We start from the raw sequence: 27,928 nt of genomic DNA on the forward strand, positions 1-27,928 counted from the left end.
TAGCTCAGATGACAGGTAGGGTAAGATAGTAAAAGGTGGGCTGTTCCTACTCAAACTAATCCTTGGGCTTGAATCTTTATATAGCCCTACTATCCTCCTTCCTCTTAAAAAAAAAAAAAAAAAAGCTTAGTCTTATCATTTTACAGCTTACACAGAGTTTTTACTGCTAGACAATTATATCTGAGGGAAAAAAAAAAACCTTACAAACTTAAACTAAACCATAACACTAAAATCCCCACATTCCATTTATGTATCTACTGGAGAATATTCCATAGATTTTATCTACAAAACCTATCATAGAACAGTACTCACAAGTTCTAAATTGTTATTAAAACCAAAAATCTTTCTTTAGATATTCTACAATGCAAACAGGGTCCAGAAGAGCTTTATATATTTGCATGTGAAAAAATATTACAGTAATGTATAGAAGTGGAGTTTAAGGTATTATTTTTTTATATAATATCATTTGCTGTTTACTTTCAAATACACATTTCTCCAAATGTTTGGAGACAAATATTTCTTAAAATATTTCAAAGTTACCTGAACACATCTAAACAGTTCAGCATTTGAAGGTCAAGTTATTTATTCAAGATATATTTAGATGTAATAGTGTGAGAATAAAACCAGCAATTTTCAAAACATCTATTTTTTTTCAATCTGCTACTTGAAAGAACAAAGGATACACTGCCTAGCTGAATAATATTTCTCCTTCCATGTTTTATAGAGAAGCTATCTTTCTTTGTATTTTAAATATTGCTATCCCATTGTATATTGTGAAGAAATCTTTTGTCCAAAGTGAGATATTAAACGACTTTTGCTTTGCAAAGTCAAATTTACAAATGCAGAAAATCCCAAACACATCCATTTCCATATGAAGTTCTGTTCATACGTTAATATAACTTTTCCAAATATTTATTCCCATGTTTTCTTAGAGGAGCTGAATCATTCACAGCAACCTTCATATAACCCTTAAAGTATTATAATTCAATATATGAGATCTGGGAAATATTTAGATAGCAAGAATAAAAATTAAAATTATTCACTTTCTCATGACTTAATTCTCTCAAAAGCGTATCTGAATAATCATGCTTTATAGATAATTAATACTCAGCTGACTTAGAATCTACATCAAATCTTCCAATGACCAAAATACACAGAAACAAACAAGTTTTAAAATTCTAAAGTTACTTCTAAGTAACCAAGGTACCTATTGCCCTCAGTTTAAGGAGGTAGATGATCTTATTTGTTCTTTTGGACTACCCTAGCTGTAAGTGAAGTAGAGGAATTAAGTGCTTTGCTTAAGAGGGTCCTTAATTCCTGGCAGTGCTTTGAATCATGTACACTAAGAGAGTGCACTTTGAAGAAAGCGTGGCCATGCATAACACAGGAAAGATTAATGTCTACAGAGGAGATGAAGGTCTTGTGTTTTCCTCAGGGGAGGAATCATTTCATTACAGTCACAGCTCCAGTTATATGACCAACATACATAATATGAGATCAAAATGTAATACATGTTGGAAAGAAAGGATACATACACAGTCAGCTTTAACCACTTGAAATAAGAGCACAAAAATTTTAAGCTCTTTTATAACATTACACAGGTGTCTTGCCTGTGTGAGATTTCTTCTCCAGATCATTCAACCATTTCAAAAGGCTATTCCACAGCTATTCATTTAAGAAAGAGTATAGGTATCCTGCTTTAAGATCCTGAATTTAGATTGCTAAACTCTGATGAGCGAACACATTCACAGTCTCTGATATCAAAATCAATTTTTCAAGCTTAAGGATATCAATCTTTATTAACTTTGTTCACCTTCATTAACTTTGTTCACCTTCATTAACTATACTCAAGTGGAAGAAAACATTCCCATGGCTTACCTTCCCCTCTCTCTTTCATCTTACTCTTATGGAAAAGGACATTCTTTTATTCAGTCATGCAAACTGCAGAATTTTATCTAAACAGGTAATTCTGTGCATTAGAGAAATTCACAGCCACTTTCATGATCCATTTTAAAATGCAGCTGGTTTTACAAAGCTCCAGTTGTTATGCCACTCTGGACTCCAAGCACTACTGAAATTAAATGGTTATTAAATTCTTTGTTATCTCCATTCCTGAGTATTTACAAGGTAAATATATGGTACTCTAGGTTTAACCTCCATAATTCTTTCTAAACTTTAGGAAGCATTCCAGCACATAGATCAAGCCTTGTTTATGCTACTCCTTTTGGTTAAGCATTTGCTCTGCTAAGCAACATTGAAAGAAATTGAGATACCTGATGGGCGAATCTCTGGTTCTATGTAAGTACACAAGTCAGGTTTACTCTGATGCATCCAAACCCTGTTGGACATAGCATCACACCTAGATTTGAGTAGTCATTTATAGCAGAAGCAATAAACATTCAGACACTTCTTTTAAAAACAGGCCTTTATCCCGTTCCTGAAAAGAGATATCACAGCAAAGTTGCAATACAAGAAGGAAGTATATCAAAGTCTCATTTAAATCCCTTACAACCACCTTGAAGTGTTTATGATTGAAAATCACAGCAACCACAAGATATCCAAAACCTTCACTTCAGCCAAAAATCAAAGTCAGAGAAAAAAAAAAAATGCAGATAGAATAATAGCTGTAAAAAGGCAATGACAGACTGAAAGATAAACAAGTCATGACTTTCTCATAAAAGCAATCTCTTGATTATATTTTTATCAGGTTTGTTAATTTCACATTTTAGTATTAGACTAGAAACTCCGATATTTCCAGTTTATGACTGCAAGAAGAAAAATATTTAATACAAAAATTTTATTAAAATGCATATGTAGAGCTAAAACTAGAATGGATTATTTGTGTGGAGTTTTTAAAATACCATTGTGATCTTTATAACTGTGCAAGAAAAATCATACAGAAGAAGACTTCAAAGCATATTTTTTTAGAGAAAGAAATGTCAATATTCGTGATGTATATGATTGGGTTTGTTTACTTTGAATTAGAAGTGAAAATTTGGCCTCCAACTGTTCATGGGAGACCTGTACACCTAAAGGATGGAGTTTATTACTGTGCCAGGGCTGTGTTGTCGCAGCAGCCTTTCTATTGATTAGCCATGCTGTCACAGGATGTCACTAGTGATTGTGCTTTACATGTACTAATGGGTGAGCCATTAGAGATTAATTAAAACAAAAAGCTGTTAATATACTTACTATGTCAGTAAGTACTTAAAAATCTGTAGGTGTTTGATAAGGAAAAAAAAGTGTTATGAAATATTGTCAGCTTATACTTCCCTGATCAAATGGAATGCCAAGTTATATATTGTTTTATTAACTATCACCATAACTGCGGTGTCTTGTGGTATTTTCCCGGTCCCTGGGCAGCTCCGGCACCTAGAGCGGTACCGCCTCTTGCCAGGACCCGGGATTGCCGCGTGTTTCCGGACTCGGCTCCATGCCAATGTCTGGGCGGGTTTGGCTGCGGATTCTCGCCACCGCGAGCAAGAGACACCAGTAAAGAGTGAAGGAACGTCCAGATTCCCCACACGTGGAAGGCTGAAAGTCTTTTATTGCCGCCAGGGGTTGTGCAGAGGCACCGTGACCTGCTTCTAGCTGGCGCATGAGGAAAATGGCCACGAGCACTCTGAGGCACGGGATTATATCAGGGGCAGGGCGAGGAGAGCAGGAGCAGGAGAGCAGGAGACCCCACCCAATGGGGTCAGGCACCGTGGCGATGACGTGGACCACGGCACCCAACAGGGATGAGACCAGGACAGACCCTGGGGTCTGGGGCAGATGGGGTTGGGAGACTCGAGTGATGGGCACCGAACCCTCCAGGCAGGACGGGGAGTGGTCACAGGAGTGACAGCGGAAGCTCCAACAGTCAGGGACCTGGAGCGAACAGCCGCAGGTGGGGGGAAGAGACACAGGGGGTACTTGAGGGTACACAGATCACAGCTAGCTAACAGATCAGAACCCCTAACATAAAACCCAAACCAAGATGCAACATGTAACAAAATGAATGGGAACACTCCAAAGCAAAACTAGATGCAAGGCCATATCTAGATTGTAGCAGCATGTGGCTTACAGTGAAGATCATGATCCAGGGAGGCCACTATCATCAGCAGGGAAAACAGACGAGGCAAATCTTTGTTGTTTAGCAGGGGAGTCCATTTTGTTCCCCCTCACTGGGGGGAGCAGGGCAGCAGAGGCCCAGGAGCCTGAGAAAACCCCAGAGAGCCTGAGAGCAGAGAGGAAGCAGAGAAAGAGAGCGAGCAGACCCAGGGCTGTAGGATTTATCAGATGTCCCATGGAAGGAGTCTTAAGATCAGATCACAGCCTCCTTAGAAGGGAAGGCTCCACACTAGATCCTATTCTAAGATCTTGGTTGCGGCGGTTGCCTGCTACAACCTCAAGCAGTTGAAAAGCACCAGCTAGTGCTGCACATATTAGGCCGTACTTGCCATGTGAGCGTGCACTCCAGGGTTGCGGAGTGCCCCGGTGTGGGTAATGCCGCTTTGGTAGCTTCATGCTGTAAGGAAGAGAGCAAAGGGACGAGAGAAGGACACTTTGCTTGCAAAACAGAGAACTTTTATTCCCCCCTAAGTGGTCGGAACGAATCACCCTCAGTGCAGTGCAAGGCAAAAATGGCAATGGGACAAAGGAATGCATTAGATTAAATTGGGAGTGTGCAGACAGGGGTGGAAATCTGCCTCGCTCTATGGGGACAAATGTTAGAGGAGTGACATGGATTGTAACAACCAATGTTAGCATAACAGAGGTGGGTACAGCGTTTTGGGACGAATAGAAAGGCTAAGGTTGGCTGATTGACACAGAACTTTCTGGGGGTGGTTACATGATTGACACTCAACAGGGAGTGAACAAACCTTGACTTGCAGAACCAAATAAGGAGAAAACTGGGAGAAGTGAGAAGATTGACAGGTAACTGTGGGTCCGAGTGGTGGGAAATCTTGGGGTAAACAACCTGGAGCAAACCACTGTGAGAGAAAGATAGGGGTGTACAAGGAACGTACCTAACTAACATTAATTGAGCTTCTGACTAAACCAACCCAACCTACAACACTTGGTCATACCTTCCATGTGTGAGTTAAAAACTATTCCTTTCCCCTCCCATGTTGCATCCCAGGTTTGGGTTCACATGGGTTTTTCCTTTGTTAGTTTTCCAGTTCTCTGTACCCTCGTGCATCCCCCGGGTTTTCCCCTACTCCTGTGGTTTCCGTGCCCGTGTCCCTGTTCTCGTGGTCCCACTCACCCCAAAGTCTCATGTCTGCCCCTGCCGTGTTCCCACTGGTCACTGTAGTACACATCATCACCACGATGTCTGTACCCATTGAGTGGGAGGACTCCCCGTCCACCTTGTCCCTTCCCTATATCACCCCACTCCTCGGCATGCTCGAGGCCATTTGCGTCCGTGCGAAGCTGGGATCGGCTGCAGCCTTTCCATCGCAGCTCTCGCAGCCAATAAAGCATCCAGCCACCACGCAGATGGATTTGGACGAATTCCCTGCCTCTTTGTTTCTTCCCTCGCGCCGACGGCAAAGCGCGGCCAACAGCCCACCCCGGAGCGCGACAGCAAAAGCACCCGGAAACTGCGGCGAGCCCCGGCCCCGACGAAAAGCTGAGAAGCCCAAGCCGGGCATTCGGGAGCTGACCGGGGCAGACAAAGTAAAGAGCAGCCGCGAGTGACGCCCAAAGTCAGGGCCACGGCCAGCGCAAAGCCGCGGAGCAGGCAGAGAGTCACCACAGAGCACCCGGGAGCCGTGCAGAGAGAGCGCCGCCGCTGCGAAGCCGCGCCGCCGACTCTGAAATTAATGTTTTATAATAACAATGTCGTCTACAGCCATAAACCCCAGCATGATGAATATTAATAGTTGGAAATACAATAAAAATTTCAGAGCTAAGCACATGCGATTCATTAATATGAGGGGATCATCATAAAGGTCTGCTAGAGCAAAATGTAGATTTAAAAGGCTTTTTTTTAAAAAAAAGCCTTTGTAGTGATCAAAAACATCACTTGGTGCATTGGTATTCATACTAATTGACAGCAGCACAACCAGTGCTCCCCTAGACCTACTGCTTTCTCCCTCTTTACTCCAGCTTGACTCTTTGCTGGGTAGGTCTCCCACATCTAAGCTCTCAGTTTTATATTGGTATTTAGTTGAACATACAAGATACTTCCTCTCACTGTGTTCCCCAATCCTTATTCCCCTCTTCCCATCAGACTACACTGGTTTTTCTGCCTATAAATTAGATATAAGCATTAGATTTAAGCAGGCTTCTAAAATTGCATTGGTTTCAGCTAGATTCAGAATACAGTGTGAATTATCTAAATCTAACCTTAACTTCTTTGGGTGAAGTAACTCTGCATGAAAACAGAACTTCTAAGGTGTCTTTCCACTCAGAACAAAACCAATATGAGTACTTGCATCACATTCTACCTGCCCCAATTAGAGTAGATGGTGGTTTTGTTTTTCACGTGGAGGATAAGTAAACATGTTAAGCTTAATTGCATTAGAAAATATGAAGCATGAAATACTGCTAAAAAAACAGTTCTAAAAGCTAGTTGTAAAAAGTTCTGAATTGGACTGCAATTTGAAACAACATATGTAGTTGGAAAAAACATGCCTTTGTAGAATTACCTCTTAGAGTTACCTTTCTTTGTACTACACTTGAGGATTTTGAGGACAGTACTTTGGATTTTAGACATTTCAACTCCTGCAACCTGTGTTGCTTCTGTGATTTTTTCCCTAAAATTTTGATTCATGTAGTTAAGTATTTACTGTTTTCATTGAAAAGGAGTATTAAGCCTTTATAAGTAACAAGTCAAAGAAGAGTAAAATCTCAGCAATTCAAGACATAACAAAGTAGGGAATACAATAAATATTATGAGCAAATCAAATATGACTGCGTGCTACTTTTATGCTCCACTGTCTTACATATACTTCTCTTTGGCTCTGAGATAAATTATGTTCCATTAGTTTGGTATGGAGACATATAATCAAGGAAGCATTCCAACAAAATTTGTGCTTTTATGAAATTGCAGAGTGGGACATAATTACCATTATGTATTCTGATACAGATATGGTAGAGCTCTTAGCATCCTGGCATGAGGTCTTTTCTTCTTATTCTAGCATAGAGAAACTGAGAAAGATAGATATTTTAAATGCACGCATTTACTATTTTCCCCTAATTTTGAAATAGTCCTTAGGCTACTTTTTTTTTCCAGTAAATTTGATGCTAAAATTTACCCTGCCACACTCAAATGTCCACTTACATATTCATATTAGTCAGAAATGTAAAGCTGCCCAGGCTCCATGATCTCCATAATGTACAAGCTTGCCTTTTCTGTTTGCAAATGTAAAGAGGCTTGCAAGCCACTTGCTTTTATTAAGAAATATCTGTAACAGTGTCTCAGTACACAAACACCAAACAAAAGAAACCTGACTTAAAAAGAAATTTTCCCCCAATAAGTAATGTGCTCTTGTAGTAAACAAAAGAAGTATAAAGGAATCATGGAACATTTGGTTGGAAAAGGCCTCTAAGGCCTCGAGTTCAACCATCAAGCCAGCACTTCCATTTTCACCACTAAATCATGTCCCCAGGTGTCATATCCACATGTTTTTTGAACACTTCCAGGGACAGTGATTCCACCACTTTTCTGAGCAGCTAGTATCAAGGCATGACAACAATCTCAGTGAAAAAATTTTCCTAATATTTAATATAAACCTCCCCTGGCATAACTTAGAGCCATTTCCTCTGGTCCTGTTCCTTGCTTCACTGGAGAAAAGACTGAACCCCATGTCTCTACAACCTCCTTTCATGTAATTGGAAAGAGCAAAAAGGTCTCCCCTGAGCCTCCTCTTTTCCAGGCTAAACAACCCCAACTCCCTCAGCCACTCCTCATAGGACTTGTGCTCCAGACCCTTCAGCTTTGTTGCTCTTCTCTGGACAGGCTCCAGCACCTCAATGTCTCTCCTGAAGTGAGGTGTCCAAAACTGAATTCAAGGTGCACCTTCACCAGTTCTGAGTACAGAGGGACAATCACTGCCCTCATCCTGCTGGCCACACTATTGCTGATACAGGCAAGGATGCCTTTGGCCTTGGCCATCTGGGCACAGCTGGATCACACTCAGTATCCTTATGTCCTCTTCCACTGTGCAGCTTTCCAACCACTCTGCCCCCAGCCTGCAGAGCTGCCTGGGGATGTTGTGAGCCAAGGGCAGGACCCACTCCTTCAAAACATGTCAGGTTTAAGGGTTGGTAAAATAAGACTAATCTCTCCAAAGTAAGTAATGAAACATTTTACATAGAAAAAAAAACCACTGCAGCCTTTGAGGTCTAAATAGATTATAGAATTAAGTTTCAAAATTAAAACACGTTGATATCTGTTGAAATTTTTCCTGTGGGTTTAGCAATCCTCCCAAAATCGCCATCATATATTTCCTATAGAAAGACAATTTATTTGGATACAGAAGTATGAAGATTTCACCTTCTTTTATATTTCATCAAGACCAGAGAAATGGAAAAGCTATGCAACTAGGTTAATTTCTCTAATTGAAGTAGTATTCATATTACAATATGCTTAAATGAATAGCTTTTTAAACTGCATAAATATTACAGCTCATAAAAATCTCCTGATTAGCAATGTCTATAAATATCACATTTATTGTTGCATATTGTCCTATCATATTTTCCTTTCTAAATCTCATAACAGTGCCAAAAACTTGGAGTTTGAAAAGTTGGCAGCTGTATTATGATATTGGAATAGCCAGGTGAGATCAAATTATGACATACCAGTTTAAAGTGCTGAAGCATTCCCTAAAGCAGCTTTAATTTAAGATATTAAATGCCATCATTTTCATACTTCATTGACTCTATAACTCAACAGGGAATAACTTCTTTCACTTGCACCAGGTTTCCAGTATCATTTGTGTCTTGATGAGGTCTTGTTTACCTCAAAAATTAAACTTAAGTAATGATCCTATTTAACGAAGTACTAAACATAGTAATAAAAATATTTGCTTCGTATGTCTCAAAAGCTGTAAATTTCAATATTTAAACTTTGTTCACTAAGAACTCTTTAATTAGCCAATTAAGAAAGCCATTTACGCAGCCCAGTCATTTTTGATTACTCAAAAATGGAAATTATTGATATTAGAGTAGTTAAAAAGCAAAGATAAGGCTGACTCTGGGGAACTTTTTCCTTAAAATGAGATTAAATTATGTTTTATCATCATAGCTTACTTAGGTGGTTACAGGTAGCAAAGAGTTTGATCATTTAAACTGGAATTTCTAATGTAGGTAAAAACTTGATATTGATGACAGAGAACTACCTTTTCCTACCAAATCCTAGTGCAATCAAAATCTTTGAATCTCAGACTTACAAACATTTCTCCATTATCCAAGCACTCAAAAAGTATACCAATGAAATCTGGGTGTGTAACTCTTTAGAACCCCCTATCATAACTTCCAACCACCACTGAATATGCTGAGGATTACAATAATTATTGTAGTGAGATGTTATAAAGACATATTTTCTATTTCCATGAATTTCAAGAATGGGGTAGAGATTGTATTAATTTATGTCTCTTCCATCAGCCTTTCACAGGATAATTATAACTGAATAATATGATTTAAAAAATATGAACCTGTCACGGGTATATGCTTCTCTAAGAGACTCCTGGAATATGAGTTTATATGGCTGACAAATGTACAGCTTGCATTAAATAATCCACAAAAACTTTTGAGAGTTCCAGGAAAGAATAGTGGCTAACTGATAAAGAAGTACTAACTTATTTTTATATGTAGTACTGTAACATCCTGCAAGTCCTGCTCAAAATTTAACTCTCCGTATGCTAGGTGTCCTGAGTTCCCTCCTCATGACATCTGTGTGAGAAATGAAATCATTAGTTAAGCTGGGCCAAAACTAGTTCTCAAGTGCAGAACATCCATGGGTCTCCTGAACAAGAGGTTCTCTCTCCTATGTCCCCTTCAAAAGACTTACAACTGCTGGGGACATTTATGCAACCCATTCCTAAGTAAAGGCATAGCCAGTCAAAGAAATGTATTTTGCTGACTAGTCTCCGATGCTAACCTCATGGAAAGAGGAAGACAATTGAAAACAAAGGAAACAGAGATACAGTAACAATGTTAAATTTGACTCTAAATTACAATGTTAAAGTGCTCTGCTTTTACCACTTTACTACTTGTTATTTTTCAAATCCTGCTGCTTTAACTGAAAAAATAAGAACCTTTCCCTCCAATTCTTCTTTCTAGAGGGAAGAACAAAGAGTCTTTCAGGTAGAGAAGCTTCTCTTCTTAGTGACAGAGTTCTGGTGAGTAGATGGAGAAATCCAAGAAAGATCTGCTATCTCTGACTGGATCTGCCTTCCCTGGGATAGGCCTTATGGGAGATTAGGATGTATGATATGGAAGATTACCTACCCTCACTTCTCTGGCTGAACACTGACTTCGCCTCAGGGAGAAGGGACTATAAGGATGCCAGTAGGTTGTGTAAGGATGTCATGAGGTTGCGCAAGAGGAAAATTAGAAGAGTCAAAGCTCAACAAGTTATATATAACTTATAAAAATTTTCAAAAAAATTTTTGTTTTTTTAAACCCCATCAATGCATAGAATGGATGCACCAGTAGTGTAGCAATGGTAAAAGTCCTGGTAGAACAAGAACTTCTGTATCCTCTGAGAGTAAGGGCTGGTAAATTTAGAATAATTGACTGCATTCTTCTATTTCCTCCTGCACTATGTATGACCACCTTATTTCACATTGTCACAGGATGGCAGAATAAAGCCATGATTGTAACAGAACTTCAAAAAAGTGAGTAGATACTGAAAAAGGACAAAGTACTCTTAATAATTCAAAGCAGATTAGAAGAGCTGCTATATTTGATAATCCAGACTTCATTCACCATGTTCTATCTAATTGCAATTACAAGCTTTTTTTGTCCTTAGTTAAGCACTACTGAAGGCAGTAATCGGCAAATGAACCCCAAGTTCAATTCAGAGATGTAGTTCTTATGTTTTTATGCATTTTGAATATGATTATATTATACTTCAATAGGACAAAAGAAAGATGATTGTCAGGAAAAAGAAATGAGGTCCACTTAGGAAAATAAAAATAACATAGAATTTGTACTTGAAGATATAGTCCACTCTTCAATCTCATATTCATATACTTCATGAAAAAGTAAATATATTTGGATGGGTGACTAGTAAATTGGCTTTTTTTTTATTTTAGTAACCAATTATCTTTTATGAGCATAATATTCCCCTTGTGACTCTGAAGTACAAACACATAGCCCAGTATTTCACTGCATACCAAAAAGCCTTTAGTGTTACTAGAAGTCAGTATTAAGCTTGCCCCTCAAATCTTTTTAAGCCAGACCACACTTTGAAAAGTGTTTGAAGATATAAATTCAGGACATCCTTATATTAGCAGTGTCTTGGTTTTTTTCAAAAAAAACTTTAAAAACATTCAGGTTAATCTAAAGTAAGAGGAATGCAAATATAAGCTTCTTTAAAACATGAAACCAAAACCAATTTTAAACCTTAAAGACAAATAAGAGCCTAAGTATAGCATGCTCGCACTAACACGCCATGAAAATCCTCACTACCTTTCCTACACTCTCTGTATCATCAGAATAAGGATTGTGTGCTTTAGACTTCCATTTTGCTACAGATGATCCTTATTTAGGAAACTGTATAAGGCAATGAACCAATCATTAAGCAATTTTTAGACACTTTAAAGGTATTCTCACATGGTTATTGCAAAGGAGCTCCCTTCTCAGATCTCCTGGATGGTCATGGAATTAACAGTGGTGTTATTTCTAGAGTTGAGCTTTCTCTTGAATTCCTCAACCAAGGGCTCCTAAGTCCTTCATGCTAAACCAATTTTTCATTCCCCCTGCAACATAGTCTGGTCATCTCTTAATTAAAGACAGCGTGCTTTAGTTACAAAAAAGGCTTTCTAGTACTGGCAATTTCCCTCCTTGATTAAATAGCAAATCCTTAAAGAAGGGTAAAACCCTGCTCTTTTTGATAGTTGCTTGTACTGATTTAGAGAGAGTGCATCTAGCACTGGAAAGTATACTCTCCTTCAAATAAGCATTAAACACTGTGCAAGCATCTTAAGAAATTATTACTAGATCATTACCAGTAAAAACTAGGCAGTGTGCAATTGAATTTGGGATTACTGATCCTCAGCTTCTGTTTTGCATTAAGAATATCAGTACACCATTTTCTTCTAGTAAACAACATGGACCATTAATTTTGCCACAGGGAGTAAATTTCAAGTAGAGAGTTGAACAAAAAACCAGTGAATTTATTTGTTACGGTAGTGTTAAGTATAATAGTGTTTATACATTGGCTTTATTTCAAGATAACAGCAGCATGCATCAAAAGCTTTATTACTACTACTTACATATTTCCATTCTTAAAATTCCTTGATCAGCCTGAGCGAGTTTTTGAAACCTATTTGAAAATATTATTTGCTGGGAACTAATTTCTTAAAGTTCTGAAGTTTCATCAAAAGGCTAATAAAAATGCATGATTGAAAATCAGTTCACAAACTTTTTCAAAAAACACCTGGGATTATTAGCAGAAAACAGTACCTGCTGATGCAAAGTCCTACTTAGTCCTAAAATTGCATTTTTTGAAATTGCTAGTAAGTAGTAGGTGCTAATTCCTGCTTCCAACAAACAGAACAAGAGGTGGTCTTATGGAAGTATCATAAAAAGACAACTTATATCAGTAATCTTACCTTTGATAATGCTTAATATGAAGAATTTTATAAAACTCTTACAAGACAGCACAAAATATACAGCTGCAACACTGCATATTCATGGACTTAATTCAGTATTTAGGAAATATTAATCAGTGAGATGAAAATTTCATACTTGACATTACATCTAATTCTGTGGTATCCACTACTTAATCACAAAATGAGCTTCAGTTGAAAAGTCATTCGTTGAAAAAGGATGTGATAAAGCCACTTGATCTCAAATATGTCACTAATAGATAATAAAAATGCTAAAAACAAACTTACACTTTCCTACTTTTCACACCATGTTGCAAGTCAGATACACAATAAAAAACTTTGTAACTGTAGAGCAAGGCAGCAGCATTTGTCTAAGAAGGGTTATTGTCACCACTGGTTTTATTTGCAGAGATCAGAACTTCTTACCAGGTGCTTAATAAAAGATTTCACATAGCTCAGGTTTCTGCATAGGTATACTTGGCATTTATTACCTAGCCAGAGGGCAGTGCTAACAAGCCATAATTTCTCACCTGCAATTGTTACTTCTTTGCATTTTTAACATTTGCAAAGAAACACCTGCTTAGCAAAGTGAGCTATTATTATAGTTTTTCTTTTCCAAAATTGTTTTCTAACTATCCAGACCTTAAAAGCAAATTCTTCACCATCCATCATGAGTAATATTGAATTTGTATTTGTCAGTTTAGAAAAAATTATATAATTTGCATTTGAATTTTTGTGTGCAGTTTAATGATTTGTAACTGAAAAAGGAGAGAGACTTCCAAATCTCTGAAGATCTTGGTTTAAATGCCTACCCTGCCAGTTACTGATTGCTATGTATAAAAATGTATACTTGACTCTTGTGTTTCAATCATCCAGTTCACAATGAACATGATTCTTCTTTCCTCCCAAACTTTTCCTTCTTAATTACAAGTCTTTTCACAGTGTAACTATTCTGACCAAACACTTCTGAAACTTCAAAAACTGATCTTTACCCATACAGGCATATTTACAGTACAACTTGAAGCCTAGTGGAGGGGGAAGAAAGGGAAGAGAAGGGAAGGGAAGGGAAGGGAAGGGAAGGGAAGGGAAGGGAAGGGAAGGGAAGGGAAGGGAAGGGAAGGGAAGGGAAGGGAAGGGAAGGGAAGGGAAGGGAAGGGAAGGGAAGGGAAGGGAAGGGAAGGGAAGGGAAGGGAAGGGAAGGGAAGGGAAGGGAAGGGAAGGGAAGGGAAGGGAAGGGAAGGGAAGGGAAGGGAAGGGAAGGGAAGGGAAGGGAAGGGAAGGGAAGGGAAGGGAAGGGAAGGGAAGGGAAGGGAAGGGAAGGGAAGGGAAGGGAAGGGAAGGGAAGGGAAGGAAAAAACAAAATAAACCCCACCAAAACAAAACAAAGAAAACCTTTCCCACATGCAAATTATTCTGATAACCTGAACTACAGTCAAAGAATAAGATGCAAAAGTTGCCAATTAGATTGCAGGGACATGATTTGAGTGTTATATAGAGAACAAGAAGGCAAGTATACATATCCTGGATATAAGAAAAAAGCAAAAATAAACTGGAAAGTTTGAAGTGGACCAATGATTATGCTTCATACATACCTCTGTATAAAACACCCAGGTGTCAGCCACTATTGCATTCAAGCACTTGCATAATTCAAGAAGGGGATTCATGGAGGGAGAGGGAAGACTGCAACACTTTCAGAGAAGTAGGAATATAAAAATTTTGTTCCTTTGCTGTTCCAAGTAAATAAATTGTATAATATTAATTCTTTTTTTTTTTTAGCTGAGCAATTAATCCCAAAAGTGTAGGAATTCTAGTAAAACAACCAAAAATTATCTGCAATATTGTACAATTATATTTCACAAATTTCATATATAAAGTGAAGCCTTTGACAGTTTTTGAAGGGGAACTTTCTCTCTCCAATTACCTGAAAGGAGGTTGTGGCCTGGTGAATGTTGGCCTCTTCTCCCAAATTGCAAGAAACAGGACAAGAGGAAACAGCCTCAATTTGTGCCAGAGGAAGTTAAGATTAGATATTATAAAAAATTTTCTTCATGGAAAGTGTTGTTCACAAAAGTTGAAGCTGATGCTTTTAGAGATGTTGTCCAAAAAAAAAAAAAAACCAAACCCCAACAAAACACTTCCATAAACAAACAGAATAATTTTCTGAAAACTATGACTTCTCAATGCTTTGCAACAGTGTGCAAGCCTGGCAACAGAAAGATCCACACTAGTTCTCTAGAGCATCCTTCAGAGCTGCAGATGTTAGGGCTTACAAAGACCACAAGATACAGAAATATTTTTCCTGTCACAGTTTATTGTCTACAGTACGAGTTACTAGTAAGGCCATTCAGGAAACAGCCTACCAATGCCTCCTTCCTAAATGGAAAGTCACTTTTGACTGTCTCAGTCTCTCAGTTTGCAGACCAGGAATAAAGGGAAAACCTAAGAATATTTTAAAAATTTTAATAGGCAGAAATATGGATCCCTTTCACTAACACTACTAAGTTTGTATTTCAGTCCATATACTTTTCCTATGCTCACAGCCTAGAAAGGACTATTTCTTACAGTACAAAATTACAAATGGATTTTACTTTTTGGCCATCTGCAAAATCATCATGGAAAGACACGAAATACTGTTTCTAAAGCAAAGCCAGTACACCTGTCTTTGAAGCATGGTGTGTGCAAGTATGTTGTAATTTCTACACAGAAAAGTATCTCTTAGAGGCCACCTAAAAAGCATCCAGATCTCTTTTATTAATCACAATACAAATAACCTAACTACTGAAGCTCATAATTATATCTCAATATTTACTACCCATTTTGCTTAAATGTAAAGAAGTTGCACATCTCTTGGGAGAAAAGAAGCTTAAATTAGAAGCAATGAAATGCTTAGGTTGTCTTTTTCATAGAATTGTGTATTTACAAAGGTGTTTAATCATGTTTTATTTTAAAAAAATATTTGGGACATTGATCTTTGCTGGAATATCTTTGCATTCTGAAAGAAAACCAAGTGCTCTTCCTTCAGAGCAATGAAGGAGTGATGAGGAGTCAATGAAAGGAGTGAAATTAATTCTGTTACAATCAGATGATAATTAGTTTTTGTTTACGTAATATGATACTTAAGCTGGATAATAAGTTAATTAGACTGGTTTACAAATAGTGGCACGTCCCACACACTATCTGGAATATAAATGTTACTCTTGCAAATAAGGATGTATGACTGGCAAGATAAAATCAAGAACTTGTGGTAGTGTTCTCCAAGAAATAAAAAAGCAGGGAATGGAAGTCTAATGCCTTCTCAGCTAATCAAAACTCCAGCAACTCCACTTTCTAACTAATGTAAAAAAAATTACTGGGATAAAATTATTAACATAAAAATTAAAATTTGCAATCCATTTTTTGGACTTAGCTGCATGTAAGTTAGATTTAGAAGGAAAATATTTTTGAGAACTTTAAAGTGAGTCTGGAATCAAGTGTCCTAGCATTCATATACTTTCATATATGAGCACAGATCCTCAGTAATCATGATAACTGCTCATGAATATCTTCATCTCAGGACTAAAAACACTGTGATGCACCCCAAGTCTCCTATAAAGTAAATATCCTTTTGAAAGCTTCATTTCACAGTAAGTAGGTATTAAAGACAGTATTTTGCTCATTATTCATTCAGTAGTTAATGGGTTGAAGTGGCCAAACTGAATCAAGTTTTGTAGAAGTAGGGGAAGAAAAGAGGGCATAAGAGAATCTCAGCATTTGTGAATTTCGTGATTTTGTGAATCAAAGGAATTGTGAGAAAGTCAGCAGAAATATATGCACACAAGGCATGACTCAGTATCTTTCAGTGACAGAATTGGAGCCTTAGTTACATAAAGGCAACAGATGATCTAACTGGTTAAATATGAGTTCTTAGATCCTTAGAAAGTGTAACATTTGCTTCCTATTTTGTTGTATCGTGGTTTGGGGTTTAGGTTAGGGGTTCTGATCCATTAGCTAGCCGTGTTCTGTGTACCCCCGTGCACCCCCTGTGTCTCTTCCCCTCCCGCAGCTGTTCGCTCCGGGTCCCTGACTGTTGGAGCTTCTGCTGTCACTTCTGTGACCACTCCCCGTCCTGCCCAGGGGTTTTGGTGCCCGTCACTCCTATCTCCCAACCCCCGTCTGTCCCAGAGCCCGGGATCCACCCCTGTCGCGTCCCTGTTGGGCGCCGTGGTCCACGTCATCGCCACGGCGCCTGCCCCCATTGGGCGGGAGGGCCCCTGCTCTCCTCACCCCACCCCCGATATAATCCCACACCTCAGCGTGCCCACCGTCATTTTCCTCACACACCAGCTGGGAGCGGGCCACGGTGCCTCAGCGCAGCTCCCCACAGCAATAAAGGACTTTCAGCCTTCCACGCGTGGGTAATCCGGACGTTCCTTCACTCTTTACTGGCGTCTCTTGCTCGTAGTGGTGAGACTCTGCTGCCACCCCCACCCAGACATTGGCACGGAGCCGAGTCCGGAAACATGCGGCGATCCTGGGTCCCGGCGAGAGGCGGTACTGCTCTAGGTGCCGGAGCTGCCTGGGGATCGGGAAAACCCCGCGAGACGCCACGCTAGTGCACCCCTTTAATGGTCTACAGTTCTTATGAAGATGTGTGTGTTTCTAGTATACAGCTCCAGGGTACAGTCCAAAGCAGTACTGAATTAAAAGAGGAAATGCAGCAATATCTATGTCAATTGAAAAGAAGCTTTAACCTTAGTTTGGTCAACACAATCAGATTTCCTGAAATGCAGGAGGTAAATTAGATCATCTGAGCTATATAGCTTTTGACAAATACTGTCTTCTGCTTTAGAAACTGACTTGTCTTCTGCACATTCTAGCTGAATTCATCAAATCAATAGGATGGACAATATTATTGGCAGAGAACATTTTCAGGACAAGAAAGATGTTGGCCAGGTGTTAAAAAATACAAAAATCCTTAAAACGTGTCACAGAAAAATTTAACAGCATGTGAACAAAAGAGCTGGGTGAACCAAAAGAATGACTACCATATATGAATGTTCATCCTAACTTCATGATCAAGGAGAAAATAAAATGATCACTGGGAAAAACCAAACAAAAAGCTAAACAAAAAACCAACAACCTTACCTTCTTCAGTGGGGATCATCCAAGGGTAATTTCTCTGCTGTGATAGCAAGGGATAGCCTTTCTAATGCCTGAATCCCAAGATGAAAAGCATGAGCAAGACTGAAGTATTCTGACTGCTACCTTGTTACAGACAAGGAATATAAAAGATCCAGAGTATAGGAACAGCCAAAGAATGTTACAAGCAGCTACAGAGGGAGATAAAAAAAGGTGCAGGATTCTATACCCTTGACATAAATGTGAGAGGAAGATAATTGAAAGCTTTTCTATTATTTAAGGTTAAAGGACTGACATACCTATTCCTCATTTACCATGAAATTACAGGGTTTAAAGACACATTGCATTATCATTGAAGTCTATTTCCTTACATTAATTTTTTTATCTACATAATTTCTGTGACCTGCTTATCTACTTCTCCTCCACAGTTAGAAGCTACATCCAGGCAATTCATTTCAGTGCTTACCTACTTATGTATTTTGGAAAAAAAAAAAATCTAACCTTAATCTTTCTTATCATTTCATGAATTAATTATCTTTTATCTTCTCATGGACATGGCAAAGAATTATTCCAGTTTTCTTTGCAGTAGTGTTTTACATATTTAAGACTATAATCTTAAACAGAATAACATTAATTGAATCATACTTTTGTTGTAAGCCATGTTTAGTTGACCTATGCTCACCCTTATTATCCCCTCTGAGCTTTCTCCAATTGTGCAAAGCTCAGAACTGGACAGAAGCCAAGATCCTCCCAGTATCCTGTAGAGGAGGATTATTTCAAAAGGCCTTAAAGAATGTAGATTCACTTATACCAGAATATAGTATTTTTTTTTCCCAGAACAGCAGGATATCCCTGGGTTATGGCTCAGTTAGAGGTTAATTACTGAGCTTTTTATAGTAGCTGCCACCTGAACATTTATCTGACTTCCTATACTTGTGCAATTTTAAAATTCCTGCTTTTATGTATTTCCTCATAAGTTTTGCATCTTATTTTTTCCCAGTAACTTAAATTTCAACATTTTTAATTATCAAGTGTGTAGTCTCAGTTCAGTGACACCACATTTTATTCTGCATCCAGTAACCCCAACCACTAGCAAAGCTCTGATGAAATAAAAGCATCAGAGAATTGTAATTTGCATCAGTTCTCAAACTTTAATGTTTAAAATCAGTTCTGGATAAGATCAATGACACCTATAAGTTATCAAATTATCTTTTTTTTTCTCCTTTGGCAATATTAATATCTTATGCATTATTAACTTCATCTTTCAGCTGCTAACATCAGGTATTTGTGATTTTGGAGTTTTGGTTGGTTGGTTTGGGGATTTTTTTGTAATTTTTTTCCCTAAGAAATTGTTCATGATTGTATTACAACATACTCTTAAGTGGCTCCAGTCTCAGCAGCAGTGCAAGCATTCAGTTTTCATTTTGCCATTTTACCTCTTGGCAAATTAACACAACTCTCTAAAGAAAAATATTCTGTGAACTACCTGTCCAAGGACAAATATTTATCCCTGGGGATTCAGAGATTAGGTATTCAGAGAATAAAAAACTCTCAAGAAGTGATTGTTTTTTTTAATAGTAGTGCTTAACAGTTCAATAACTGAGGAACACCAGCACAAAAATTAGAGCTTTCCTTTCAGATTCAAATATCAAGGTACTGTCCTTACTTCATGTGATTGTTATAGAGCCATGACATGCTAAGTGGGATACATATATGCTAACTTATTTGTGATATAACTAAAGATCATCCTTTTCCAAAGTTAGTGGCAAAGCTATTGAACCTAAAACCATGCAGAAATTCTGTATCTTCAACGTATTCAGGGTTTAATAAGAATATAACATGTAGCTGTATCAAAGTAATGCTTCTAAGTAATGTGTTACATTAGTGGGACCAACAATTGTCCAAAATAAAGCTGAACTAATCAAAAGACAAAAGGCTAGAAAAGTAGATTCTAAAGTAAAACATAACCTTTTTCTTTTTAAATTTGGAAAAAAAAGAATATTTTTCCCTATAATCTGATAAGCATGAGTAAGATTTCTAGATTTATCTGTTTTGCCCTATCTAGCTGTAAAATACATTATTAGTTACTCCTTGAAAATATCAAAGTATTTGGAGATTTGGACGTTTTGTATAAATAAGTACCCATCTCAGAAAGGATTTGTCTTGTTTCCTCTTTTTGACAATATGTGTTCAAATACAATAAATTACCTCTCTCACATTAAATAGATGCATTTAATTTGAAAGAAATTTGAGTTAGTAGTCCTTTTTCAGAACCTAAGCTAAGCCAGCTTGGGTAGTTTTGCAACCTATATATTATCATATAGGCATGCATATGGGTAGCTTTAACTGAGATTTTTGTCACCTCAGAATGGTTTCCTTGCATGCCTGAGCTCATCTAAAGGGTTACATACAAGCAGTAATAGTAGCAAAACATACAAATAAACATTTCTCACTTAAAATTATTAGGGGGTATCAATAATCTAGGTTTATCTTAGACAATAATATTAAGATAATAGTATTATTATAATACTAATTATATTACTATTACTGATAATAATACTATTAATATACAGATATCCTATTAATTTTAGTAATACTATAATAATTCAGATTATAGTTTCAAGTCATCTCTCTGAAAGCAAACATGAAGATCTTGACACTGTTAAGTCGTGTTGAACAGTTAAGACCTGAATTTGAAAATATCTTGATGTTGTTTGCTTGCTTAACTGTGTATTGAATGAGCATCAAGTGAGTGCCACTAGTATAACAAACTAGTTAGTGTCAGCATTCAGGCATCCTATGTAAGTACTGGACCTTCATCTGACTAAATTTCCACATGTCTTTTATCTTTCATATGACATGTGAGAGATATTCAGTAGTTTATTGCCAATACACAGACTGGAAAAAAGTGAGTGTTAGATACTAGTATTTTGATCATATTACAACTTCAAGATGCTGTCAGAAGATAGAATTACAGTCAACACAAGAAAATGTTTAATAATAATATGTTGTATACCAGGTTTGTTCAGTTAGGGGCTTTAATAAATGTTAGTTAGGTTAGTTCACTGTACCCCTTTTTCCCCCTCACAATGCTCTGCTCCAAGCTGTCTACCATAGGAACTCTTACATGTCCATCTAATAGACACCCCCTGTTTATTCCTGAAAGTTCTGTGTCAGTCACCCCATCCTGGCAATCCTATTTGTCCCAGAACACTGTACCCACCTCTGTAATGTTCCCGTAGGTTTCCATGGTCCACATCACTCCCTTGTCGTCTGTCCCCATTGGACGAGGGGGGCTTCCACCCTTGTCTGCCCGCCCCCTATTCAACCCAATGCTTCCTTTGTTCCAATCGCCATTTTGTCCACACAGGCAACCTGGGAACGCTGCTCCGACCACCGCTGCGGCCATGCGGGAAATAAACAGTTCTCAGCCACGCGGGACAAGGTGTGCATTCTCTCGTCCCTTTGATTCCTCTCAGCGTACGGTTACGAAAGCTGCATTACCCACACCGGAGCACTCAGCCCTAGAGCCTCCGTGCACGCAGAAGCCTTGGTCTCACCAGAAGGCAGTGCCAAGCCGGGCACCCCGGCTGCCCGAGACCGGAGCAAAGAAGAAGAAAAGCCACAATGATATTCTTAGGAGATAGTAGGTGATACACAAAGCTGACCGTTCTCCTCACTTAATCTTGTTGCTCTGCATATGACAGTTTGTCTTTTGGAAGCACTGTATTTGAGGTTTTTGTCTGTAACCACAGTCTGTTGTTAATCTATTTTGGTAACCACATATCACTTTTCCCCATTAATGAAATAGTACTTACCTTTTCTCCCTTTTAAAGTCAGTTAATGCTAGACTTTTGAGGGTAGTTTTTGTTTTTTTCTTCTTTTAACTATTTAATTCACTTTGCCTAAAATTACTTCATACAAGTTTAATAAACAGCCACATGAAATGACTTTGCATCAAATTAAATTGATGAGCACTGTGCAGGAATGTTTTCTTCTTCTATCTTTCCGTTCTATAACACAATGCTTTTTCTTTCTTATTTGGTCAATAGAATTCCATTTTCTCTCTCTGTACTAAACAGAGCATGACAGCTCTGGAAATAGTTGAACTTACCAGCTGGAAAGGTAAATTACTCAATTCAGAAGTTAAGATTTTCCTCCGACAAAGCAAGAACAGAAATATTTCCTTCACTGTTTAATAAGCATTGTTTTTCTCTCCTCCTTGTTCTCTCTCTATATAGTCTCACAGACTTTTCTTAGACTAGAAAACTTATAACAAGCTTTTCTTAGACTAAAAAATCCAAAGCAATGACTTGGTTCTTCTCTACTTGAGAAACATTTCTGGTTTTTGTACTTGAGTAGCTTTTCTCACTATAATTCTAAGTATTTCATAAATTTACCTTCATCACAGGACAAAGTAGATTTATTGAACTATGAATATAAAGCAGACAAAAAATGAAGTTCTTATATTTAATGAAGTAAGTAGTAACTTACAGGAGTAATCAAGAGGCTTAAAGCTATTTAAATGAACAGACTAAGGGAAGTTTTGGTCACTCTAGCCAAAATGATGGGCTGGAACTCATTTTCACAAGCATCTATTGCAATTGAAATACTTTAATGTAGTATTACTCCTGTCACAAAACATTTAATCATTCTTGTACTAGAAAGAACAGTCCATTGTCAAATACTTTAATTTCCCCATTTGAGCAGGTAATGAGGGAACTGTTCAAGCATTACAAAACCAAGTGACAGAAATCTGCTGTACTAATGTGTTTGCAATAGTAAAGAAATATATTATGTGGTAAATATTTCCTCAAAAGTTTGTTATGGATAAACCTATAACTTCACTGCAAGAACAAGATCTATTCAAAAAGCTGCACTGCACAGTTTTCAATTGAATGGCTCAAGGATTGTTTTATGACTGGAGAGTAATAAAAATTTAATTTCAGAGACTAAATCTTATGATTGGATATCAATAACAATTTAATTTCAGAAAATAAATGTCAAGTAGGCTTTAGTATCTTAAAGCCACAGATACAAAACAAGGCAAGTGCACTATATAGAGCATGTTTCATTCCCTCAGTGGTTGGAATAGGAGGTATAACAAGAGTATAATAGGCATCATCTTATGAGAAGAGTATCTGAACATTTTCAAAATGCATTCCAAATGCAATAAACATCCTCCAAAATTATTTTCAGATGCTGCTTGTGTTCACAATGGCTGGAGGTGGCTATGTCACTGTGTTACAACAGACGTCTAGTTACCTGATAAAGAAACATCTGAAGTGGATTTGAGAAGGCAGTCCCCTCAAGACGTTCAGGAAAGATTTTTCTAGAGTTCAAGGCCACAAAAACTAAGAATTTTTGTAAGACTCATGGATTTCCACTGGAGTAAAGTACAATGAGCTCCCAGGCTGGACCAGCTAAAAAAGTCAAAAAAGTTATGACAAGAAGCAACTCAAGGAAGTAAGTTTAGGAAAATGCTGACCTCTGTCATACTGATCCTCTCCAGATTATTCTAAAGTTATTTACCACCTTCATTCAACTATTCCTCCTGTATGTAGAGCTTCCCTACAGATGTATGGTAAGGCCAAAAGTATGACAGAAATACCGCTTTCCTATAATTTCTGACTTATTTTTTAAAGAAAGTCCTTGTTATAAAGAATAATAACCCAAACTGGAACCAAAAACTTTTATGTTAAATATAGAGAGATCACCCACTAAGAAACACAAAGTTTAAGTGTAGCAGCCTATGTCTCCCTGTTCCTATTCTTATAACTAATACTTTTTTCCTGATTTTTTTTTTCTTTCTTCTTCTCTTTGTAACAAGAAACATTCTCAGATTTTTGTTTGATGCACCATAACTAGTGAAGAATAGTTTTTATACCAGATTTGCAGATTTCTTCTTCAAGATTTCAGGTTTTCCTCAGTTCTTAGGTTTAAGTCAAAATAGCATTCCCCACTCACTGGCCCCTGTTACCATAAAGACAACCAGCTACCAAAGGAAGATTGGTGAGTATTAGGTGAATTCAGTTAGAAACAGTACCTTCCTTCAAAGGTCACATTTAAACTAGATGAAACACACATATCAAATCCAGATTTAAATTCAACCATGATGTGGATGGGTGAAGGGGAGGAAATTGTATAATGGACAAGCAACTTGGTTGTCCTTGGTTGCCCTGGACAACCACATCAGACCACAAGAAGTAGGCATCATTGAGGTGTTTTAGTAAATTAAAGAATTTCATATTTTGTTGCCTTCAGTTTTGTCTCTTCCCCTTTTGTTGTGGTAAATTCACATCCACATTCAGTTTAAAGAGATAAAACCCGCTCCACAAAGTAAATCACCAGTGCAGTTTCTCAAGATCTATAAAGTTTATAAATGTATAATATGAATTTTATTCAACTACTACTGATTTCTCCACTTAGTTAACTATTTCAGAACTTTTAAAATTTGATTCCAGGAGACAGCCAAGTGCATCTCTTTGCTGATGATCTTAAAGTCAGTGTATGATTGCCTTTGATTCTCAAAGCCTTCAGTACTGGTCTTAAGTGCCAACTAGCATATTTTATTTTTCCTCTTAATTTTGTATTTTCCTGTTTATTTGTTCAAATCTAATTGCACCACCTTATCAGACTGATACCACAACATTATTTGGCATTGAATTTTGCTATTTGACATATATCAACTTAATCGGATAAGAATGGGAAAGACAAACAAAACTAATCAGAAACAGAATTAGTTTACTTCCAAGCATAATTCAGTGAAAGTAATGGGAAAAGGTCTGAGTCATTATTTAAACTGCAGAACTTCAGGAAGACAGATTGCACATTTACCGGATTCATGAGCCAGCAGTGGCCAAGAAGGCCAACAGCATCCAGGCCTGTATCAGAAATAGTGTGGCCAACAGGATGAAGGCAGTGATCATCACCCTGTACTAGTGAGGCTGCATGTTGAATTCTGTGTCCAGTTTTGGGTCCCTTAATTTAGGAAGAACATTGAGGTGCTGGAGCATGTCCAGAGAAGGGCAGCAAAGCTGGTGAAGGGCTTGGGGCAGCTGAGGGATCTGGAGTTGTTTAGCCTGGAGAAAAGGAGGCTCAGGGAGATTTTATCACTCTACAACTGCCTGAATGGAAGCTAATGCCTGGTGGGACTTGGTCTTTTATCCAAGGTAACCAGTGACAGGACAAGAGGACACAGTCTTAAGCTGCACCAGGGAAGGATAAGGTTGGACATTAGGAAGAAATTCTTCACAGAAATGGTGATTGGGCATTGGAATGGGCTGCCCAGGGAGGTGGTGGAGTCACCATCCCTGGAAGCATTTAAGGCAAGACTGGATGTGGCACTTAATGGATTGATCCAGTTGACAAGGTGGTGTTTGGTCATAGGTTGGACTTGATCTCAGAGGTCTTTTCCAACCTAATTGATTCTGTAGTAGGACAGAACATATTCCTGTATGTGCATACTTAATGATAATTCTGTCCTAAGGAAGATTGTCACTCACTTTAAGGGCCAAAATAATTCCCTGGTAGACATTACAAAAGAGATTAATCTGGCTAAGGACAATTCTGTGCTAGGTAACAATGTCAGTACTGTTGAAAATTCAATTCCTGTTGGCCTTGCAATTTAACATGTAAAACCACTTTTACACAGGAGTTTTTTGTTTCACAGTGGTGGTCTGAATAGAAAATGGATTAACGTCTGATAAACTTTAAAACTTGCAGATTACAGTATATTTAGATTTTTTCTTTTTGTTTAAAAACAACAACAAAAAAGGAAGACTGCTAAGCCTGCAGCCCATCTCCTTTACCAACATCTAAGGAGAGAGTAACCAGCCATACTAGCAAGATCTGCTGCTCCACAAGGCCTATTCCTGGCTTTACAGCACCCTCCTCCTGCTGTTGAGTTTGCAATTAAGAATATGGGCTGGTAACTGTAGTAAGAATTAGTAAAGACTTTTCAAAGTCAGGCTTCCTGCATTCTCTCTAAACTCTTGTAGCAAACAGTTTGCTTTTTCTCCACATTCCCCCTCAATCTACTACCTTACAAGCCTTCAGTAATACCTGTAGGAATTTTAATCCCACCAGGCTATATAGAGTACAGGAAAGAAAATTGCTTTTTTCTAAAGTTAGTGCTAATACTGCAAAAAGATGTTACAGGTAAAGCATAGAACACAGCAACTCTGTGGCAAGGAGAAATTAACATACCTAGATTCATTTATCATGGGAGAAGTCTTCAAAAAATAAAATGGAAAGACAGAATGACTGATTCAATTTTGTGAATTTTTTAGGTACTATGAATAAGTTTCATTTTTTAAGAACACACAATTCTAGAGGTCCTTAAACTGCAGAACAAGTTTTTGCTGCCACATTTCAGATGGCATGACTTGTCATGCTTGTAGCACTTGCAGTTACAATGCAATATTGTAATATGAGAGGAGCCCAAGATGTTTCAACTAAAGAGATATTCTTCTGTCATGCTTTCTTTTCACTTCACTTCTTTACCCCTTAGACATACTTGTTTGGGTCTCCACTGCAAGGATTATTTCCTCCAAACTAATTTCCTTCTGCAGGGGAAAAAAACTGACAAGACTGGCATACAAAAAATATTACTGTTATAAGCTTCAAAGATGAGACACATTTTTCCTTTTTGTAAGAGCTGTTGTAACCAGCAAGATATAATCACCATTTCCCTGCTGCTCCCAGAGAAACAGCACAGGACCTGTGCTCTTAATGGAACCTGAAACTGTTTCGGTTGTAGTAGCACAACACATGATAAATCCAAAGGCTTAAACTGGGATCAAGTATTATACTAAATGTCAGTCAAACACTATCCTACATGAAAGTGCCTCCAACTCCCCATTTGTTCCTCATGCACTCCACATCCCATGAAGAACAAATGTCTGAAGGAGAGTCAATGCATTTTATCAGGTTTGATCTGTATCAAATAATATGCTATGTTCTTTTTTATTCCTTAACAAAGCCCAAAATTGTAACAAAAGAAATAGGCACTTAAAAGTTTTATCTTATTGAAGTAACACCTTAAATATGCTTCATTACTCAAAAAATGAAGTATGAATGGCTTCTCAGCTATTTCAAATTGATGATAAAATAGTCAATATAATTTATATGACCTGTTCCACATGGGGTCATCAGATAATGCATGTCTAGGCAAAAACACCATCACACATTCTCATACTAGTGAATAAGTCTGAGTTAACCTAAAGCTAGCAACTTGTCCTTGTCTGAGCTGGGGTAGCATTAATTGTCTTCACCATAGCTAGTACAGTGCTGTGTCTTGGGTTAGTGTTAGAAACAGTGTTGATAAGACGGGAATGTTGTTTTTTTTAATTGCTGAGCAGTTAAAGGCCACAGTGTCAAGGCCTTTACTTCTTTTAGTACTGAACTGCTGGCAAGGGGGCTGGGGGTGCAGAAGGAGTTGGAAGGGAACTCAGCTGGGACAGGTGACACCAACTGACCAAGAGATATTCCATACAGTAGGGCATCATGCTCAGTTTATAAAGCTGGGAGGAGAACAGGGAAATGGGCAGGAGGATGTTTGATGTGAGGACCTTTGTCTTCACAAGTCACCACTGCTACATGTGACAGAGCCCTGCTCTACCAGAGGTGTCTGAACACTTGCCTGCCCTTGGAAGTGATGATTTAATTCCTTGGTTTGCTTTGCTTATGGGCATGTGGCTATTGCTTTCCCTATTAAACTGACTTTATCTCAAACCATGAGTTTTCATTTGCTCCTCCTATTCTCTAGCCCATCCCACTGGGTGAGAACCTGCATGGTGTTTGGTTGCTGGCTGGGGTTAGCCATGACAGCACTACAAATCAAAGACAGCTTGGCCTATCAAATATATATTTCAGTTACCTCACACTCTCCAACAGAAAGAATTCACATTATAAATCAAGACATTACCCTTCATTCTTCTGACACATGATTATTTCATTTGAAGATAATTTATTCTGTTGGGGTTTCAGTCTATTTATCCTCATCTACTGACTGCTGGAAGAAGGAATTGAGTTACCGG

The 27,928-nt window shown here is 38.0% G+C and overlaps 1 long non-coding RNA gene across 2 annotated transcripts; it reads right to left on the reverse strand.

Annotated features, from left to right (window-relative positions):
- Nucleotides 1-1,678: 1,678 nt before the first annotated feature.
- On the reverse strand, nucleotides 1,679-27,928 carry LOC137480085 (uncharacterized). 2 transcript variants are annotated; one of them, XR_011002713.1, is made up of 4 exons: nucleotides 27,817-27,928; nucleotides 9,792-9,885; nucleotides 2,274-2,338; nucleotides 1,679-2,071 (listed from the first exon to the last, which is right to left on the reverse strand). It is a non-coding gene; the product is annotated as an uncharacterized lncRNA (long non-coding RNA). The 2 variants fall into 2 exon arrangements; XR_011002706.1 differs by lacking the exon at nucleotides 2,274-2,338.

This window comes from Anomalospiza imberbis, chromosome 1 (genome assembly GCF_031753505.1).
Source record: "Anomalospiza imberbis isolate Cuckoo-Finch-1a 21T00152 chromosome 1, ASM3175350v1, whole genome shotgun sequence".
Classification (NCBI taxonomy): Eukaryota; Metazoa; Chordata; class Aves; order Passeriformes; family Viduidae; genus Anomalospiza; species Anomalospiza imberbis.